Raw genomic sequence first — 22,152 nt, 5'->3', positions numbered from 1 at the left:
ATGTCAGAGCCACAGTTACCAACAGCACCGCTTCTCTCAATTATTTGGCCTAACTTTTTTTTCCTTTAACCTTCCCACTACATTTGTGCTCCAAAATCCTTATCCTACCTCGTTAAATTACAGTCTGCTCTCGCCATCCACAGACTAGCCCCGCCTGCTCCTTCCCAGTCTGGTACTATGAGATGTCGGCTATTTACTGAAAGGCCGAACAGAGGTCTAGTCCACTTATTTATGCAGTCATTATTTAAATCTGATAAAATGGTCTTCTCCTTTCTTAAAAGATAAACCTGGAGAACTTTGGCCATCATTGAAAATTCTACATGTTTTAGCTCAGTGGGGGCAGGGTCCTGCGTTCATGATGCGTTCCTTGCATTCATTTGCAGATCATTTTTGTTGGTGTTCTTTGGCTTTCAGTCCATTTTGATCACCAGCTCACCAGCTCATACCTGAAAAGAAATCTTGGGGTTCAGCCCCAGGGTCCTAATTCCACAACACGCGACTGGAGCAGCGGTCCTCAAGGTGGGGCCCAAATCAGCCGCAGCCAATCACCAGGGAGCACGTTCCAAGCTCAGACTCTCAGGCTCCGCCCCATGTCTACTGAGGCGGAACTGCCGGGCGTGGGGCCTGGCAGGCTGCGTTAACAGTCCCTTCCGGAGATCCATATGCACGTAAAGTTTGAGAATCACTGGACTAAAGCCTTGATGAAGTGCAGGTAGGTAATCTCTTTGCGATATGAGCATCCATACAATGGGTTTCTGGACCCACTTCAAGCTCCTGAGGGAGGGCAGTAATTTGATCGGCTTTTAGAAATATTGCCCTGAAAAAGTGTCCCGGTGCTATATGCAAACGATTTTTGGGTTATTTTTTAGAATCGTCTCTTGGCATGACTTATTGAAAGATTTCTTTAGAAAGGGGAAGGACAAGGGATCTCCTGAGGAAAGAAAACTCTTATCAAAAGGATATTTTAAAAAGTTAACTACCATGGCTTTTTACCACTATAGTAGTACACTTATTTGTGTCCTTTTGGTTTTCATAGCTCAATAACACCTATAAATAAAATCTGAATATTTTCTGGAAAAAACATTTCAATTCAACTGGGTATGCACTCTTTTCTTTTTCTATGGCATTACATACAAATAAACAGAGCATATGTTATATATATCATAAACAATATAGATATACATTAAAAAGGATCAAAAGGTAGTTTTGAAGCCTTCCCTGTACATATAATGCTTCAAAATGATATTTTTATCATTGTTTTTTAATGTATTAGCCATTTTTTCCTTCCTAAACTCACCATACCAAAATTTTAATTCATTCCTTGATGTTTTACTTTTCTCACCAAAGCATTGAAAGATGCAAATCATCAGGCCATACAGCTGCCTCTGACGGAATATATCAAACCAAATTATGACAACATCAGCTTTGGATCGTATACTCTGAGGAAGTTCATTACATAATAGATAATGTGTCAAGAAAATGGGGTGATTGCATACTGGAAATTCACAAGAAGAAACTGAATTAAAACCTCAAAACTTTGGGATGCGTTTGGGTTTCACAATTTAGGACCTAAAGAACCACAAGCAGATGTGTGATCTGAGTTGCTTCTGTTAGCAAGGAAATGTGTTCCTCTTAAGAAGGTCACATCCAATTTAAGGAAATATACTGTGTGTGCTAGTTTGAAACTGTTATGTACTCCAGAAAAGCCGTGTTCCTCTAATCTTGATGCAGTATTGTAGGGTGGATCTCTTAATTAGATTGTTTCCATGGAGATGTGACACACAATTTTGAGTGTGACCTTTTGATTAGATGAATATCTGACTCTACCCGATCTAAGTGGGTCTTAATTAGTTCACTGGAGAATTTTAAGAGAGCTCATAGAGAGGGAAAGAGCTCCGAGCCGCCATAGATACAGATGTTTAGAGATGCTTGTAGTGTCAACAGAGACGTTTGGAGATCAATACAGAAATAGCCCAGGTGTGAAGTTATTTAGGACACACAGAAATAGTCAGAACCTTAAGAGAAGAACTCTCCTGCCCTGGGAGATGCTAAGCTAAGAGATGAAACCCAGAGTTTTGCCCTAGAGAAGCTAATGAGACCCACGTACATTTAGAGAGCTAGCCATGTGAACCAAAAGCTGGAAGCAACTGAACTGGAAACAAGGACAAGCAGACGCCAACCACGTGCCTTCCCAACTGATAGAGGCGTGCTGGACCCATCGGCCTTTCTTGAGTCAAGGCATCTTTCCCTGGATGCCTTAGTTTGGACATTTTTATGGCCTTGGAACTGTAAAGTTGTAACTTAATAAATCCCCTTAATAAAAACGATCCCATTTCTGGTATATTGCATACCAGCAGCTTTAGCAAACCAAGACACTGTGATACGACAGTAAAAATTACATGAGTTTCCAGGTCCTAAACTTCTGAAATCTGTAAGTCTCTTTTATTCCAGGTTAACAACAAGGCATTGCTATTTTTTTAAATTCCAAAAGCTTTTAAATGTAAATGTATTATGACATCTTGATAATGCTGAACTTCCCAAGCTGAAGGCAGAAGAAAAATTTACTTATTAGGTTAGTCTTTCATATAAAACAGTGTGCTTTCAAACAGCTGATTACGACCTATTAATGGCTCATGAAATCTGTTTTGTGGGTCTTGATAGGTATTAAATCACTAACTAGACTAGAATATACTAGAATAACATAGAAAATTACAGTAATATAAAAATAAAAATAATAAAAATCTGCTATCAATTTTCTAAACATTTGAGAATAGGTAATGCATCATGCTCTATGAATACTTAATATTTCCATCCATGTACATTTCTTAGGAACAAGGATATTCTCTTAGGTAATTCTCTTATGTATAGTTATCATGTCCAAGACATTTTTCATTGATATCAAGCTTCCAGGCTATAGTCCAGTTTTTCATGTGTCACATTAATGACTTTTGGGGCATTTTCTCCTCCATTATTAGGTCAAGTCCAGGATCATGTATTGCATTTCTGTATTTTTGTCTCTTTAATCTCTCTCACTTCTCTCTGTCTCTCTTAAATTAAGGGATCATATCTATAACATGGACTTTCCTATCTCAACCACTCCCAAGCCTACATTTCAGTGGGATTAATCTCATACTCAATATTGTGTTGCCCTTACCACCATCCGCCACCCATCGGAACTTTCCCCATCACCCCAAACAGAAACCCTATACCCATTATGCACTAATTCCCCATTCCCCCCACCCTAGCACACCTGCTGTTCTAGTTTGCTAGCTGCCAGAATGCAATATACCAGAAACGGAATGGCTTTTAACAAGGGGAATTTAATAAGTTGCTAGTACAGTTCTAAGGCCGAGAAAATGTCCCAATTAAAGCAAGTCTGTAGAAATGTCCAATCTAATGCATTCATCCAGGGAAAGATACCTTGGTTCAAGAAGGCCAATGAAGTTCAGGGCTTTTCTCTCAAGTGAGAAGGCACATGGCGAACACAGTCAGGGCTTCTCTCTTGGCTGGAAGGGCACATGGCAAACACGGCATCATCTGCTAGCTTTCTTTCCTGGCTTCCTGTTTCATGAAGCTCCCTGGGAGGCGTTTTCCTTCTTCACCTCCAAAAGTCTCTGGCTGGTGGACTCTCTGCTTCATGGTGCTGCAACATTCTCTGCTCTCTCTCTGAATCTCCATTCTCCAAACTACGCTTCCTCTTTTATAGGACTCCAATAAACCAATCAAGACCCACCCAAATGGGTGGAGACATGTCACCTAATCCAGTTTAGCAACCACTCTTGACTAAATCACATCATCCAGGGAGATGATCTGATTACGGTTTCAAACATACAGTATTGAATAGGGATTGTTCTACCTTTATGAAATGGGATTTTGATTAACCCATGGCTTTTCTAGGGGGCATACCTCTTTTCAAACCAGCACACCTGCTAACCTATGGACTAGTCAATAGCTAAGCATAAAACTCAGAGCATTCTTCAGATACTTTGACTTAGTCATAAATTCATTCACTTATGCATTAACAAGTGTTGAATAAATTAATAAATTATCTTGCCATAATTCACTTATCCTTAAAATGCTGCTGATAATATAACCTACCTCATTAAATTTTTGTGGGAATTAAATGAGTTAATATATGTAAAGCGCTTAGTGTAAGCACCAACTAGCAGACTAGTTATTAATGAACTCTATATTTAATGTCTGCCTTCTCTGTATGAGACACAGTGTTAGGGTACATGGAGAAACCAAAGATGGGCTCTCCAGTTTTCTTTGTTTCTGCCTAGTAGAGGGAGCCATTGGATCAAGCTTCTATTTATTGTCACTGGGCATAAGTCAAAATGAAGGGGGCCATCTATGCTTGTTCATTTAAGAAGTATTTATTGACTTTTCTATGTTCTGAGAACACAGCAAACAGGAAATGGCAAGACTTGGGGCTGGAGGTTTTAGCACTGTGGAGTAGAAGCATTGAGAACACACTGCCTTTTCCAAGTGCTGTGACCTTTAGCAAGTCTCTTCACTTCTTTGAACTTTACGGAATGATCTTCCTCTGTGAAGGGTGAGAGCTGGGCAATGATTTCTAAAGTGCCTTCCAACCCTGAAGTTTTAAATATGGTTGTTACAGCATGGAGAATTAGCAGTTTCTACCCTGCCCCCTTCCTGGACTGTCTTGGCTCCATTACCTTGCTCTCAGGGAAATGGAATCGTTCTGAATAATTCTCTCATTAACCTCTTCACTTGAACATCTTCCTCTGACTGATTGTTGATTTCATTGTGTGACTTTGTTGGTTTAAGGTTACAAAATTTTGCTTTTCCCTACAAAAGAACTGAGTGAGTAGAAGTTCAGTGTCCTGCCTACTTGCAATTTTCAGGACAAGAGGGTGGGTAAGAATAAAACAAACCACAAGGGCAAGTCATTTGTATTTTGAAACAATATGTATTTGCAACAATTCCCAGACAACACCATTTAACTAATGACTGTTGTTTGAAAGGACACTAATAAGCGACAAAAACGCATGGTTATTCCTTTAATAAATATGCACTGGGTTCCTATTATGGGCTAGGCAATACCCTTGGCACTGCAATTTTACATTACGAGGACATTTTTAGGCCTAGAAAAATTCCAGGAGGCTGTACCTACCTTGCTTCATCTGAAGCGTGGAACAATTAGATTCTCCTCACACTATAATGTTAAATTGAGGGGAGTTAACCTGCATTTACAGAGGGATTAAACATTCCTGCATTTGGACAAGGAGTAGAAGGAGGAGAAGATTTGGATGACACCATGAAAGGAGAGACACCAGGTCATTGTTTTATAGATTAGATGTCCAGGTATAATTTTTAGGTTTTCTCCCATATGTTTTTCATTTTCTATGCTAACAAATCAGTTGCCTGGGGCTTGTTTATATGTCACTGAGGACCTACTGCTTTTCATACTTGGGATGAGGTGTTGGAAATTCAGGGATGCTGAAGACACAGTTCATGTTTGAAGAGTGCCAGATCCAGTGGGTGAAATGGGTATGAGAATTTTTTATAAAGAAGCAGTACAGGAAGAAATGTGAAAAAAAAAAAAGAGTTACATAAAATTGTAGGGAAAAAGCTACGACTCATTCCTGCAAGAGGCATTTTGGGGGAGGGGCATTGTGCATCAGGGGAGCTGGTGGAAGGACTTTTGAGGATGGAAGGTGATGCAAGCAAAGATGTCAAGCATGGATAACATGGCATCAGTCTACTTGGGGAATTTTCTGAAGTTCAGTATGCATGGAACCTAACTTTCATAGGAAGGCTGGGAGATGAGGCTGATGAGATGAACTGAAGCCATTTTATTTAGTTCATTTCTTTTGCTAAGAAGGTTGGAAATGGGGAATTCAAATTCATTGTCTTTTCCAAAATGATCCTTGCTGCACACTAAGGCCAAATGGAAACACGTGACAACGGAGGCTGGGGCCTCCCAAGGCAGCTCTGGCCGTTGTCTGAAGTGCTCACGGCCGGGAGCCTGGCATTATGAGAAACAACATTAATGTCAAGGCAAAAGTTTAATTTCCAGAAGACGTTTATTTTCTCTTAAAATAACCCGTATCACAAGCAACTGTTTGGTTTTTGATAATCCAAGTAGAATTGATTAGCATTAGTTAAACTAAGGCTGCTAACATGACTGCATACCACATGCCAGGTGGTGCAGGAAGCTCTGCGCATTCTCTCATCTAGTCCCTAACTCAGGCCTAAGCCCGGAGGTAGTGTGATGCCAATTCCCATTCGACCAAAGAAAACATCTGGAGCTCAGAGCTGGTAGCTCCGAATGCAACCCCAAGGTCTGAATCACCAATTTGGGTTCTCGTCTCCACACCAGTGTTCCTTGCTGTATATTCCTTAGACTCTCTGTACTGTAATCACTTTGTGTTCTTGGTAAACATTATTTTGGATCCGTCACTCTACTTACTAATCAGGAGAAAAGCCTGGGAAGTGTAATTTCTGGTAATCTCTCCAAGGGGATTTTTTTTTTAACGTCCGAAGAAGTTTGAGAATCACTGAACCACCCTTTGTGTGGGGTGGTACAGAGAGGAATTAGGGACAATAGCCACTTTGGTGTGTGCTCTAAACTTTGGAGCCCTGTCTTACATTATGAAATGCCAAGCGTCAGATGTATGGTGAAATCGTTTTAATTTGTATCTCGGAGAATTTAAGTCGAGGAATGGGAAGGCGAGAAGGAAAAGGGACCAAAAGAAGTAAAGGAGAAAAATCTATAAGATGAGAAAGGCAAATGAAGCAAAGAAATGACATGAATGAACAATTGAAGTGGCAGGAGAGGAAATGTTATAGGGTCTGTATCAAAGAAAAGGAAAAAAAAAAGATCAAATATGTCTACCTCATTGGTTTTCCTTTGTTCGTATATAAGCCTCCATGATTTTCCCACTTTCTACCTCCTTTACTTCATGGAAAATTGGGAGGGTGTTGAAAATTCATATGCCAAAGTAAAAGCGAAAGGCAGCATGATTGTTCATGAATGATGTGTGCTTATTTACTTCATAGAAAATGAGAATGATAAAAATAACCTCCTTTCCCCATCCACCAAAAGAGTGATAGCAAAATATTGCATAAACAGGCAATATTTTAATTCTTTTACAATTCAAGTTGAATTGTGAATCAGATTCTCTTGACCATTTTGAAAAACCTCCTCAGGTGATTTTGATGTGACTCCCCAGGTAGTGGTGCCTGAGCTGCATGGTCTCCAAGGGTACTTTTCAACTCTGACAATTGATTTTTAACCAAGCATTCTCAGTACAATGTCACAAGTGTGTGGGGAGAATTTCATCCTCATTTTCGGATCTAAAATAGAAGGCTCCAAATGTTTATTAATATGTAAGTGAGTGTTTTCATCATAGCCTGTCTGTGACAAGGTTTGTTTTAAGTGTGGCCCAGGCCTCTGGAAACACAGTAAGTTTCCCAGATGAGCTCTGGGCATTTATAATACAATGGGGTGGGCACACGGATATCAGCTCTGCAGATGGAAAGAAGACCTTAATCCAGAATTCTCCAGAGAGCTTGATCTCTGGTGAAACCGAGAATTGCCACTCCAGTTAAAAACAGGTGAGAGAGAGAGAGGGAGAGGGGAAGAGAAAAGAAAGTGCCAAGAGAAGCACAAGTCATTTAGCTTTTGATCAGTAGGATGAACTGATACATGCTTAAACAGGGAGCTGTCAGCCAACCCTGCAGGTGCTGAAAGGACGACACAGGCTAGCGATGGAAAAGCCGAGAAGGGAAAAATGGTGGCAGTAAGGAAGGGTCTCCCTGGGTGCCAGCTGGAAGCTGACCCAAGAGAGCTCCTTGTGGCTTTGCCTTCTGAGTGTCCTGGAGGTGTAGGTGCCTTCCCAGGTGTGGGTGCCTTCCCAGGTGTGGGCGCCTTCTCAGGTGAGGGTGCCTTCCCAGGTGAGGACGTCTTCCTAGGTGTGGGCGCCTTCCCAGGTGAGAGCGCCTTTCCAGGTGAGGGCACCTTCCCAGATGAGGACGTCTTCCCAGGTATGGGACCTTCAGAGGTGTGGGCATCTTCCCAGGTGAGGGTGTCTTCCCAGGTGTGGGCACCTTCCCAGGTGAGGGCATCTTCCCAGGTGTGGACTCCAAGGGCTCCAGGTGCCAAGTGTGGAGAGCCCTATGGGGAGCGCTCTGCTGCTGCTTGGAGCCACAGAAACCTTCGTCTTCACTCTTGACATAGCTGTTTCTCTCTGAGAACACTGAGGAAGAAATTTTTAGTGGCCTTACAGGTAGAAAGGAGTGGTTTTGGCAGGGATGATCATCTCTGCTGAAATGGTTCCTCAGACGTTTTAGGCTGATAAGAGCTCATGTTCAAGTGTGTATATGTGCATTCACATGCATATGCCCATGCTTGTGTGTGTGTGTGTGTGTGTGTGTGTGTGTGTGAGAGAGAGAGAGAGAGAGGACAGTTAGTGCAGGCTGAGGGCCCCCTGTGTGCCCACTCCATGCACCAATTTATTCTTATTACCCTCTCCAGCGCCCCAAGAGGTAGGCATTAACCCATTTTAGAGATGACCCAAATGAGGCCCTGAGAGTCGATTGGAGTGGGGACTGGAACATGGCTTGCTCTTCAGGATCTGTGCATTTTCTGCTAAGCCATCCAATTCCCTGTTGTGAGGCCTCTGAACTTGTCATTAGGAAGTACACATTATACGTTGCAGTAATTTGTTCTCTGCTTTGGAATCCATCAGGAGTAGCTTAGTACTTGGCATGTGGGCTCCAAACTAATTCTTCTCTCTCACTTATTGTCCCAGTGTCCCAGGCAGGGGGTTATTTTTAAATCACTAGCAGCCTTGTCAGTTGGGTCCCTGCTCTCAACGGTGGCCCTGTACCTGCCCCACTCAGGTAGGGTGAATTTTAAACCCTAAAATGCTGTCTTCTACATACAAGGTGATCCTCAGTGATTCACCAATGCTTGTCCTTTTTTTTTTAACCCTGGATTTGGAAATTCTGCTTTATCTCCCATGAGCTATGTGACCTCTTTAAAATGCTGCGTTCTAGATGCACAGATCTTTAGTGATTCTCAAACTTTGCAGCGTATGAGAATCCCCTGATGACCTTTTTAAAAAAAACAATAAAACCACCACCGACAACAGCAAAAAAACCCCAGCCAAACTATCATGGATAAATCAGAATTTCTTGGAAATGGTATCTGGCAGCTGTATGTTTTAGAGCTCCCAAAGTCAGAGCACCAGAGTAGATATGACAAAACAATGGGGCATTTCAAAATAACGTTCATTGTATAAGTATAACTTCACTAAAAGGGAGGCAAAGCCCTAAAATACAAATGATAATGTTTCTCATCTATTTGCCTCACCAGAACACTTTGTTCTTTGTTTATAATCACCAGACCACTTTGAATGAAAGTATTTCTCTCTTTTTCAATGTAGAGCCAGGTCTTGCCCATATCTTTTGATGGAGAATATGGTGCCATAAATAAGTGAGCTCCACCGTTAATTTCAGCCATTACTTTTGACCTTCTTCCTCATCAAACCTTCCACAAAAGCTGCTGACGTGCAGCAAAATTAACTCATCTAACTCTTATCTCTATTTTTCTTGCTGGTCCTCTCGTGGAGGTGCTAATGAAGACTGAATTGCCCAAAAGGCAGCAGCAGGGGGCACAGAGATTTGAAGAGCCTGCACAGTATGTCCCAACATAATCAAAATATTGCCTAAGTTCTATTGATTTTCAAGGAGACAATCACAATTCTGTACAAAGGGCTGCTGGTGTGAGCATTCACTTTGCATCATCGCGTAGCCCTATTGGATCATATTTTGTTATTGACGTAATTGAAGCCATGAGCCCAAAAAGGAGCTCTCAAGATTGATGACCACCAGCCCATAGTTAAAGATTCAGGCTACGTATAAAATCCCTTCTGTGCATATTTGGCAGTGACGGGTCCTTCTCTTTCATGCCTGGGGTTTTCACTAATATTCTCTCTACGTGCTTTCCCACATGTGTTCCTGGTTTCCCACCTCCTCCAGAGGTTGTCCTTTTTTTGTGTGGATTTGGAAAGTCTGTTTCATCTCCCACTAGCTCTGAGACCTCTATCTCCCCATTTCTAAATACTCAGGAGATGCGTGGGTGATGACATGATGCAGAGAAAAGGTGTCTAAGCTTTCTGCCACTGCCGGGCCCACTTCTAGGGGATTCGCTTGTGAATTTGACTTTTAGAACTGAGGAAACTCAAGCTTGGATTGCTTGGAATAACAGCTACGTACCTCATTACACTTTATTTTTTATCTCTCCTTAGGACCTTCATAGACTAAAACAAAAAGTCGCTTTCTGAAACTAATCAGCTTTAGGAGGATGGCAACAATTAAGGACTCCCCAGCCGATTTCAGGCCTCATCTGTTCTGTGAGACCATCTTCAGCTGGGAGACTGAAATCTCCTTAGCTGAGTCAATGCGCCGAGTGCTTGTGGGAAGGGTTAAAAAATGGCACCTGAACAAAACCGTTAAAGTTCTGAATGAAGGATTTTAAAAACAGACGCAAGCTTCTAACAGGATTGGAAACTGGAAGGCAAATACCTACAGGTCAGGCTTCAGGAGGAGAAAAGGGAGGCAGAGCTAAAAAAAAAAATAGCAGCAGAACCTTTGCTAATGAGCTTCCAGACGAGCAGGAACCCCCGTGCTGGGATGAGGTCCCCCCATCGTGCCTGCTGGCTGCTGGCTGAAAGCACCAACGCAGGGCAGGAGGGGCTTCCAGTGGCCCCTAATCCAGAGGCAGGGTGCCAGAAAGGCCTGAGTTTGTTCTTGGTCTCTGCGGGGGTGCCTGCGGCATTGCCAGGACAGAAAATAATAAAAAATAAGGAATTTTTCCTGCTAGTCTTTTGATCTAATGTCCACTCTACTGAGATGTGCCTCTTTCCGCTTTCCAGGTCTACCTGAGCTGCTGCACATGTAAATAGAATAGCTATTTTTCTTAAACAGAGCTTAACTATTTCTGAAACAGTCATTTATTTGTGAAGACTATTTTATGTTAATTTAATTATAAGAAAATTGAAAAGTGTAATACATAGCTAAGCCCTTAAGGCCGGCTAATCTATTTGGATTGTAACAAATATAATTTTTATTAGCTCAGCCTATTTGGATGGTAACGAGTCTAACCTTTCCATAGACATTACAGACTCTGAGTTATGGTCTATTTTTATGTAAAACCAGCCTTGAGTAGAATAAAAAGAAAGTTCTTTTATCTGTCATTGTGTTATGGAATCATTATATTAATGAGAGCAGAGCCTGAACCATTCCTATTATCTTAGAGTGGGACTCATGTCTTCTCTAGTTATGATTGGGAAAAAAAAACACCCAGGTAGTTATTAGAAAAATGATCAGCCTTATAGAGAGGTAAGATATTGCAAAACTTCCCTTGGGTAAAATATGTTGATTTTTAAAGGGAAAAGTTAATCATTTTCCCAAGCCAATCAGGCTATTTATCCAGAACCTTAACCCTCTTAGAAGATGGTTGGAACCTGGAAAGAAGCAAAAGGACCCTTTTTGGAGGCCAAAATGGTGTCACAAAGTCTGAGTAGCACTGCAGCTCTTTGCTTTCCTAGTAGAGTCCTCTATTTCACCTAGTTTCCCAGCGCTCCACAGGTGACAAACGCTGGAGTCAAGGAAGTAAGATTTACAATGCGAAAATGTCTCAGTGGGGTCCAGGTCACAGACTCTGGAACCAGGCTGGTTGTGTTCAAACCCCAGCTCTAGTACTCATACTGCTGGTGACATATGCACCTCAGTCTCCCCTTCATGAAATGGGGGCAACAATTAGAGTCCCTTCCTCAGGTGTGTCAATGTCACCGGGCTGGGAGAGCTGGAACTGAAATTCCAGCATGTTCTATTTTAGCATGCCTACTCTTAATCACGGATTGCACTGCTCTTCGCCTGCAGCCAAGACCCTCTTTTCACTTACTCATAGCTCAGTGGAGGCTAAAACAGCTGACCACTTATGTGTTCTCTTTATGTAATAATCCAGGAAGTTAAAAAATTAAAGAAGTTCAATTATGTAAAAGGTGATTATTCTTGATTCATAAAAATATTGGTTCAGAATTTCACTAATTTGTAATTCCAAGGAGATTTTCTGTGATTCTAAGTTACTTGACTCAGCCATTCAGTAGTCATTTGCATAAGTGACCCCATCCATTCCTCCTTGTTTTCAAAGGCAAGAAGGCTCATCCCTGCATTCTCAGGGCAGAGGCCGGGCTGCATTCTTGAGTTTCCAAGGACTCACCTACTCTGGACCACTCTCTCCAGTGCAGGAATCAGGCTGTCTCCTCTGAGCTAGATTCATTCATTAATTTGTTTACATTCATTTATTCATCAAGAATTTCTTGAGTCCCTACTGTGTTCCAGGTGCTATGCTAAGCTGTGAAGATAGAGTGGTGAATGAAAACAGTCAGGTTGGTCCTCTCCCATCTGTCACTCAACCAGCCAGTGAACAAATGTCTTCTGACACTCCCAGGTATAATCTAGTAACAAGGATGAGCAGCCGTCTCGGTTTACCCAGGATGGAGGTGTTTCCCTGGGGGCAATCTCAGTGCTCAGACTGGGAAAAACCTGAGCAAAGTGGGACCAGGGACAATTGCTTATTGGGGTCACTCGGGGTCCCTTTGTCTGACAGGAGACTAGATTGTGCAGGTTCACATTTAGTTTGCATCTGTTGGATCCATCCCTTTGTCTTAAGGGCCTACTGAGAACCTCTGAAGAGAAGAAGCCACCCTGGTCCTGGGCCCTACAGGTGAGGGTGAACAGGGAACTGGCTTCCTAGACAAGTCTTGGTAGGTCTGAAAATCCAGGGCCGGGCAGATCTCAAGGCCTGAAGTCAACACAGCTGTGTGGCTGACAGCTCTCATTGCAGAGGACCCTCAGGCAAGCAAGCATTTGTCAAGCTCACCAAGACCCTGTTGGGTTGTAACAGGTTGCAGTCTGGAGCCGGGGATGGACCACCTGGCCCCCTACCTATCCAGCCGTCCTGTGCCTCAGCATCTTCATCTGTAAGGTGAGAGTAGAACTACTACAGCAATACTAGTTCCTAACAGGGTATAGCACAGTGCCTGGCACCAGTAGAGAGATAAAGTTAGCATATTACAACACTGCATATTAAAGGATTTGAGATGTGGTATGGTTCAGTGGACTGAGAACCAACACAGGTTGGGAAACCCCACACTGTCTTTCTGTAAGCATCATCCTGAACAAAGGTGGTGACTGGTCTATGGCCACAGATACTTTGTCCTTCCCCCTACGGGGAGGTGGGGTCTCGGTTGCCTCCACATTCACTCAGGGTGTGGCTGTGGGTCTTACACTAGCCTACCTGGTTTCAGCAAATGTGACCCAAGTGGAAGCCTGATGAACACATGAAGCAGCCACACCACAATGGGATGCCGTGGAGAAAGTGGTCCAGCTGTGCCATCTGAGGTGGCCCTTGGCCGACCGCGGATGCTGAGGGCACCGAGGGAGCTTGGGCGCCACCAGCAGACCCTTGGAAAACCTTCAGAATTGTGAAAAATATTGAATTGCTTTTAGCCACATTTTTGGGTTGGTGTGCTTTGCTGCTCCTCCATGCCAGCTCTTCACAAAAACAAGTGGTCTCAGCGAGCAGATGCTCTTTATCTCGGCATCACGCTGACTCAGTAGCTTCTGCGTCTCCGGTGTGCCTGGCTCTAAAACCAGGGTGTTATATCGTCTTCCAGACTAAGGAACTTCCAGACGTTTTTGCTTAAAATATCTCCTTTAGGTCAAACCTGGTTTTATCTAGATTAATGTAGACTGTTTTTCTGAGGATAACCACAGTCATTTCAAAGCTAATTTTCTCAATAGTCATCCTGATTAAGACAGGGAGAAGCGAGAATTATTGCACAAATGTTAATAGGACCTAAAAAAACCCACTGCTGACCGAATCTGGGTGGTTGTGACAAGAGTGCCATGGAGATGGTGGCAGCAGGGGTTGTGACATGTGTTTATGCAGAAAAGAGATTTCTGTGTCCTGCTTTTGCACTGGCCAGGGGTCAGCCAACTTTTCAGTAAAGGACCAGATAGTAAATATTTTTTACATTTTTTATAGTGTGTGTGGGGGTCACACTATCTCTGTTACAAATACGCCACTGCACTGTGGTAGTGCAAAAGCAGCCGTAGGGCGCTATGTTCCAGTAAAACTTTATTTACCAAAACAGACGGTGGGTGGGATTTGTTCTCCAGCCTTAGTTTGCAGATCCTGCCCCTACTCTGGATGATTTAGGAATGACAGACATGCCCTTGGCCTTGAAGAGTTTATTCTTTACTCTGACAACACAAAGGAACTTCGTTTCATTTCTCCTCCTGCCCCAAAACTTACCATCAGTTTCTCTTGTTTTTCTTCATGCCTTCCCTTCTCATGCCTTGGGAAAACATGGGCATTGCCTTATCTCTAGTGAGGCAAAGGTGGGTGCTGACCCTGTATCAATTAAGCCATGGTGCTACATTGTTCAAATCTATTACCACATGTGCAGGGATATAAGGTGAAATCCCTTCTTCCTTTCTCCCCTCCGTCACCACCAAAGTATCCCTCAGAAGAAAGGCCTTATACTGAAACTTCATTATCTCTTTTGTTTTTTTCTTCTCCTAGGTACGCTCTTGATCCACACCCCTCTTTTTTCTCCCAACAGTGTGACATTTGGGGAAAACATCACCCAGTTCTGACTTCGGTTACTTACAGAGGTAAGCGAATGAAAATCAAGGCTTTCTGTGCCCTCATAAGCTAAAGAACTTTAAAATTGTATTTCATACAATCCTCCTAAAGGATGGATGAAACATATGATTGCCCTCCTGTCCTGTGGCTTGCGCTAATGGATTAAAATGCTGTATTTCCAACAAAGTCTATGGAAATAGAGGTAATGTGCACTGCCAGCCTGTTTTTAGGTGAAGAAAAAATGGTTCATCTAATGGTGGTAAAGACTCAAAGAGGAATTTGAATGTGTTTTTTTTTTCCTTATTAAAATGTGAGGGTGAAAAACCATATCCTAAATATTTTTAAATTAATATATAATTTCCTATCTGAGATTTGCACATTAACAACTCTGGTAATAATACCTTTCTCATAAGATTGCTATAAGTATTAAGCGTCAGATGAATGCTTGAATACAGCCCCTGGCTCTAGGAGATGTCTGACAAATATTCACATCCCTTCTATTACCTTTAATAATAAAAGCAAATAATTGGGAGAGAAATCCGTTTAACCCAATGCTTGATCCATAGGACTAGGGTTCCCTAGAGCACAGTTTGGGAATGCCTACCTCTAGATAACATTTGAAGAAACAGATTTAGGCTAAAGAGAATTAAGAAGAGATCATGGAAAGGGTGAGAGAGAAATCCAACTTTGGATAAGGAAATTATTTCTCTCTGTCAAGCAGTCTTTATAATAGTCTTAATTCCTTTAAGAAAATAACGAAATTATATTTGACTCCTACTAACCAGATGCATATCTTCTCAATTGAGATAGCAAATTATTTTATGTGATAGGCCAATATAATTAAAAGTTGTCATACTCTCCTCTTGAGATAGGAGGGCTGGGAATGATGAACCCGAGCTCATCTCAGCTCATCTCAGGAATTGCATTTGTGCATGTGTGTGAGTGTGTGATTATTTTAATAAACATAAAAGAGAAATAAAGAGAGGGACGAGGGAAATGAAGGATAGTTTTACGTTTCATATGTCCAACTTAAAAACCATTGTGGGAAGTATCAATGTCCTTCAAATGGAAAAAAACACAGACTTGAAAGGGGCAGGATATGAAAAGGAGAGGGGGTAATGGGCTGTTGAGTGGAGAAGGAAGCTCGCCATCTGCAGAGCCCTGGGGGAGCGTGGATAAACAAAGTGAGGCTGAAGGCTTTGGGCTTCCTGAAGTGAAAGGAAGACCAGGGTCCTGAGAGAGGGTGGGAGGCTGGGCGGAGAGGAATAAAGAGAGTTGTCCCTTCGGAGGGCCTGGGACATAGAGGAAGTTTTCTCATAGATGCCCCCACACAACATGTGGAAAGAAAGAGAAGCTAGGAAAACACTTCATAGGTGAAACCACAGAGGTCAGAGTTTTGAGGGCAGCTTGGGGACGCCTGGATACTGGCATTAAGGATTTCCATTCCTAGAAAAAGGCACAGGCCAGGCACTTCTGCCAGCAACAGGAAACTCTGGTGGCGGTGAGATCAGCATTAATACGGTTTGCTTCCGCAGCAGGACGTTAGGACTAAGACTAACTCTGCAAAAATACTTTTCACGAAGGACCTGTTATGGAATTTTAGTTAGAAACAAAAGAGAAAATAATATGCAACTTAGAGACGGGTGACAATGGTGATGGGGCAGGAATAGTTAGAAGCATTTTAAGTTAGCATGGCTGATGTTGAAAAGTCATCTAGTGTCCATATTAAAAGTTAAGATAAAGGCAATTGATAAATATGGCAGTTCTAATAATGCAAGAAGAGAATAATGAGTTTTGTGTACATGTCAGAGAATGCTGACATGTTTCAATGAAATTATACGTCAACCTAGAAAAAAAATAAGTGTAACTATAGTAAAAAATGAATATATGACAATTTCTCCAAACCCTCCATCATCTTACTCTATAAATGTGATGTACCTTTATTGATTTTAAAATCTTGGCATTACTGAGTACAAGAAAGTCAGAACAACTGGGGAGCAGGCATGAATATCAAGAGGCTAAAACCTGTCACAAGGGCGAGTTAACATTGCAAGGAAAAAAAATCCAGCTTTTTTCTGTGCTTACTGATATTTAAATTGTTTAAATCGCAAAGTTGCACTGACATTTTATTTTTGAGGCAGCAGAAGTGAATGAAGCCTTACACTGCTGGGTGTAACACGGTTTCTCCTCGTTTGTGTAACTTTCCAAGACAAAAAAAAAAAAAAAGGAAAGAAGAAAGAAAGAAGGAAAAAGGAAAAGAAAAAAAAGAAGGAAAGAAGAATGAAAGGAGCAAGGAAATCTCTCTATTGGGTCGCATCCTTTTATGCTAAAGCTTCTGAATGAGCATGATATGGAAATCTACTTCTGTAGGTGAGCAGCAGTGAGCACAGATAGTCCCTGGAGAGAATTCCTCTCGTTCTCATTAAACATCCTGCGCCAGGGCTGGCCATAATATGTATTTGCTTCAGGGCTTGGGGGAAAGCAGCCTCTTGCCTTGTGGAGACATTGCTAGGCAGTTACTCTTGGCATATATTGTGCTGTGATTTTAATTAAAGCATTTGGACGCTGGCAGGTCAGTATTGTTAGAAGGGATGTCTGATTAATTGCTTACTTCTTTGTCACAGCTATAAATAGAATGTTGTGAGGGGACATGTTAGAATCCAAACAATTCCCCTTAGAGTGAACACGTAAATGGACTCGGGAGCAATCACATTCACTTGGAATGTGAGATAGAGGAAAAGCCAAAATTGCCCTGGTCATCAAATGATCCCATTTAAAGATGCTACAGATTAAAAATGCATCCTCGCCATGGATGTCAGGCCAAGGCAATTCCTTCTGTGCCTGCTGTAGTACGGAGGTGCAGGGAGGATTCAGCAGGTAAAGAACTCTGCTTTCAGCCAGCCAAATTAATAAATGTGCAAATTAAAAAGGATGTCAGAGCACTAAAGAAACATCTGCTAACCAAAGTAAAAAAGTAATGATGATGATGATGAATAGGGAGAGACAAAAGGGGTTTCTGCTTCAGGCGAGTTTCCATCCAGCTGCACCTTCCTATAAGGAGCAATCAGAGTTACCCAGGAGACTCTCACACTGATGAAATGTTCAGAATGTTATCTTCTAGAGTCCAGGCAGTAGATTTTTAGACTATTGACGCCTGAGTAGTATGTTACCAGACACTGGTAACTGTGCTGGTTCTCCCTTGGTCAGGGTTTCCTGAACTTGGCACTCGATATCTTGGGCCAGATAATTAATGCTTCATTGTGTGGGATAGCCCTGTACATCAGCGGGGGTTTAGCAGATCCCTGAGCTCTACCAGTCTGGGCGGGTGCCAGTACCCCACCCCACCTCCAGTCATTACAAACCCAAATATCTCCAGACATTGCCACATATCCGCTGGGGGACAACACTGACCCTGATTGAGAACCACTGCCCTCGCTCAGCGCACTGAAACCTAGTACTCTCCACTGGAATACCCACTGCATGAGCAATGTTGTCACCAGCCCAGTGATAGGGATGCCTTGTTAAGGATTTACTTGGGATATTTTTGGTGTGATGGGCTATCAGGGTTGACATGCATCCAGCGAGTCATACAACACATGTAATGGAAAAGATGGTCTCAAGAAATGCAAAATGTTCACCTTTTTGAAATTCAGGCTCCTCTGCACAGCCATTCACGTGTTTTTCTATTGACAATGCTTTTTCTTTGCGCTCTTCTTCAGGAAATTTGGAACAGGAGTTATGTCTTCCTTTGCAATGCAATGCACAGCTTTGGTTTTCATAAGACAATCCATCAATGACTCTTTTCACGACTAAAAATGTTGAAAAGAATCTTGTAGCTAAACACTTTTAGCATCCTAAGATCTTCCTCATGAACTTCCTGTTTAGAAACAACATAGTAATTACTAATTGTAATTATGTCCCGAATCTCTGCAACCAGCTGTCTGCATTTTTTTGTTGTTGTTCAAGTAGCAGGTGAAGTCAATACTAATTTTTAGAATACACAAGAGTCATCTGGGAAAATTTAGTGCTGATTATTCACCATGACATCCTGCTTTACTTTTGTGTTCATTTTTAAGAAAATGTGTTTTCTACAGCCTATTGCTTATTACGGTACAACTTATAAGTGATAGCTAATGATATGATTGTCACTTCAGTTATATCAAATGAAGTGCAGGTCTAAAAGTAGCACAGTGACAAAAGTTAAGGAAATTATTTTTCCCATTGCATTGGCCATTATCTCCACAAATAAGGGCTAAGTCTACAGTTAAATACATCTTACAGAATGACTTTAAAAAATATAGACTAGGTACAGTAAAATAATCTCTTTTTCATGTTGTTTTCTATTCTTTTCTCATTTATGAAAATACTCCTTTTAAAGAGGAATATGTTAAGTACTGCGAAGTACAGATGTAGGAACCAAGACCCAACAGTGCAAGTGGCTTATCCTTCATGTGGGCCCCTGTACAGACACGCCATAGGTGGTTTTCAGTGGAAACTCACTGTTAAGGTTTCAGATAAGAACTTAAAACCAATGCAGACCCTCTCTCAAATCAATGCCTTTCATCTTCAAACCAGTCCTGACCTCTTATTCAACAGTTGGAGAAACATTACATTTCCCTCATGATAAAAAAATGATGTATGGTATAGCCAGTATGATATGCTTAATTTGAAATCACAGATGGCCACCTTTTTATCATTCTTTCCTCCCACTTGGCTCCAACACTTTCTCATGTGACTAAGTTTATCATTTAATCTGATACAAATAACAGAAGATGTAAAGGCATTTCAAGGTCCATAACGTTTCCAGGCTAACCCGTTACTCCAGACCAATTCTGCAGGCTACAGAAATATGCACATGATTTGAATAAGCAGCCAAACTTCAGGGTGCTTGTCCAAATGCAATCATCCAGTCTTTGTTAATCCATCCAGCTTTAACAGAAACCAGTTTTTCCATCTTAGGTTACAGAGTAGTAAAGGAAGCCAATGTGTTTATTAGTAAAATTTTGAGTATTCTAAGGATGCTAAGGATAGCATGGGGATACTAAAATTATACCCAATTTCTTTTCCAATGCAGTATGCATAGATGCATTGACCATTCATTCATACGTATAAATGTACATTTAATAACAAAATCACAAACATTTGGGAAAAACTGTATGATTCAGAGAGACTAGTGAGGGAACAAAAGAGCTGTAGAAGTTAAAAGAACCTTCGAAGATACCTAGGAAAGGTCCTCTCCCATTTTTAAAGGGAGAACTGTCTATATTTTTAGAAAGATCCTACAGAGGGGAAGACCAACGGACCCTTTGGTTGTCTCTGTGACACTGGATGATTCACTATTACTGTGATCGAGGAACTTCTCTTCGACACCCATCCCCTCATCAGCAAGGCGCAGAGAAATCCTGGTCTCTCATGGTTACTGTTAACTGCTATTTATTGTAAAATGCCTGCACAGTCAAGAAGCATTTGCATTACTGGCTGTGGGCCATTACTGGCCAACCAGAGACCTGGGCTTTTGAAAGAGTTGAGAAACAACTGTACAGAGATGGGTCAGCGACTGTATAACCTTCCGTCCGCCGAATGGCCCAGAAAATAAAATCATTTTTGTCCATTGTAATTAAATGATGATGTGAGGCTGAAAGAAAAGTATGCTGTTCAATAAATGAACCCTCAGTGAGATAAATGCCTTAGGAGAGCTGAGGTACAAACCAGCCACAAAGTCTAATTTAATCCACTGAATTCTTATGAGAAAAAAAAGACACGTACAATTTTATAGGAAAAGGAAGCACATAGTTCACAACTGCACAACAAAAGGGGCAGATAGTACAAAGTTAACAAAATGGGGACTGTTGGGTGGCCAGACTGGGGAATGAATGGGCCTGGAGAGGCATTATGGATATTTCAGGGCATAGGAAAAATAACCCTTTCCTGGGGTTGCACATACACACTTTGGACATGGGTGGCCAGTATGATGTGTTGAAAGAAGATGCTTTGTGTGCCCGTCAGAACACCTGTGTTCTGATTGGGAGTTCACACCAACTCGGTGACTTTGCACAAGTTTTGCCCTCAGCTCCTACCTCAATGCACCAGATGCTGCAGCCCCAGCTGTGCTCCTTCTACTGGATACAGCTGACTTAGAATGAGTACATCTTCACTGAAAACATGCATGCTCTCTCTAGAAAAATCAGCCTCAGAACAGGCTCTACATCAAAATCTTATCAGCGAAAATCAGACCTGCAGTAGTGAACAACTACCTAATTTTTAAAAATTCGTATGCAGGAATGCATTGTAACTCCTATCTCTACACACCGTGTTTGGATAATGTTGATTTATTAGTACAGTAGAATCCCACTAATTAGCACTAATGATGGGGAAACCCATTGTGGACTATAGAACTTTGCAAATTAGTGGGTATATGAATAAACAATAAAATCAAGAGTTCTGTGCTGCAAAATGTACTTTTTCACTTATCTCGACAAGAAGGTGTTTGATGTTGATTATTTATAATAGTTCTTCATCATACATGGCTAGTGTTGGATTTGTTTAAAGGGGGCATTGTGAGGATTAATGGGATAATGTTTACAAAGTCCTTCGGTAAAAGGGGCAACATGAGTGCAAAACGTTAGGATGATGGGACATAATGATGTCATAGAGATAGAAGAAGAAAACTTTCAAGTTTTAGATGAGAAGTACAGGAGCAGCTGGATTTTTTTTTGAGGATTATAAGAATTCTGAGCTTTTGCTTGAAAATGAACAATATTAAATATTAAATGACAAAAAGTCTTAATCTGGTTTGTCATCAAGGTGTTCAGGTGATCAAATGCTTTATCCTAGCTACTACAAACAATCTGCTTTTTCAGTTGGCATCTTCTAACAATGATACTGTACTGAATTATTTAATATATAAAAGGCTCTTAGATGAAATGATAGAGGTACATTATTTAAAATTATTTTACATGAGGAAGGGACTCCTGCACTAGAGTATTTAATATTGTATATGCAATTATAAAATTAAATATAGTTTAATTTAATTAAAAGATCTGGGGCACGGAGTCAGAGTCCAAAGTTGGGTAATATGCAAGTTTAGTCTTGAGACTGATTGATAATGTAATAGTAAAGAATCATGCTTTAGTGACCAGTTAGATATGCTATCTGTGAATAGACACCAGACCTGAAGAAGAGTTATTCTGCTAATTTAAGAAGAAAAAGCATGGAATTTGGAGTAAAAATTCAGCTAAACTAGTCTTGAAATAGGTTTTAAAAATATATGGTGCTGGGTTACAACATTTTGCATCCATCTAACTAAACACCAATACAGGACGAGAACACTATGCAAATTGAAGGCCTGTCACATAAAGCAGTTCAAATTCAGCTTGACCTTAGATGACTCAGTTAGTTCCCAGGCCTGTTCACTGGCATAGTTTCAGCTGTGGTAACATGTCTGCCAGTTGATGATGAAAGAA

The 22,152-nt window shown here is 41.4% G+C and overlaps 1 long non-coding RNA gene across 2 annotated transcripts in view; it reads left to right on the top strand.

Annotated features, from left to right (window-relative positions):
• The first annotated feature begins 601 nt into the window (after positions 1-601).
• The window catches only part of LOC143661738 (uncharacterized), a 45,409-nt gene continuing 23,858 nt past the window's right edge, over positions 602-22,152 (top strand). For both annotated transcript variants that reach the window (XR_013164790.1, XR_013164791.1), the window contains exons 1-2: positions 602-712; positions 14,627-14,718. This is a non-coding gene — a long non-coding RNA (uncharacterized LOC143661738). The remainder of the gene's footprint in view (positions 713-14,626; positions 14,719-22,152) is intronic.

This window comes from Tamandua tetradactyla, chromosome 17 (assembly GCF_023851605.1).
Source record: "Tamandua tetradactyla isolate mTamTet1 chromosome 17, mTamTet1.pri, whole genome shotgun sequence".
Taxonomy (NCBI): Eukaryota; Metazoa; Chordata; class Mammalia; order Pilosa; family Myrmecophagidae; genus Tamandua; species Tamandua tetradactyla.
This window is presented reverse-complemented; position numbering and strand designations above follow the sequence as displayed.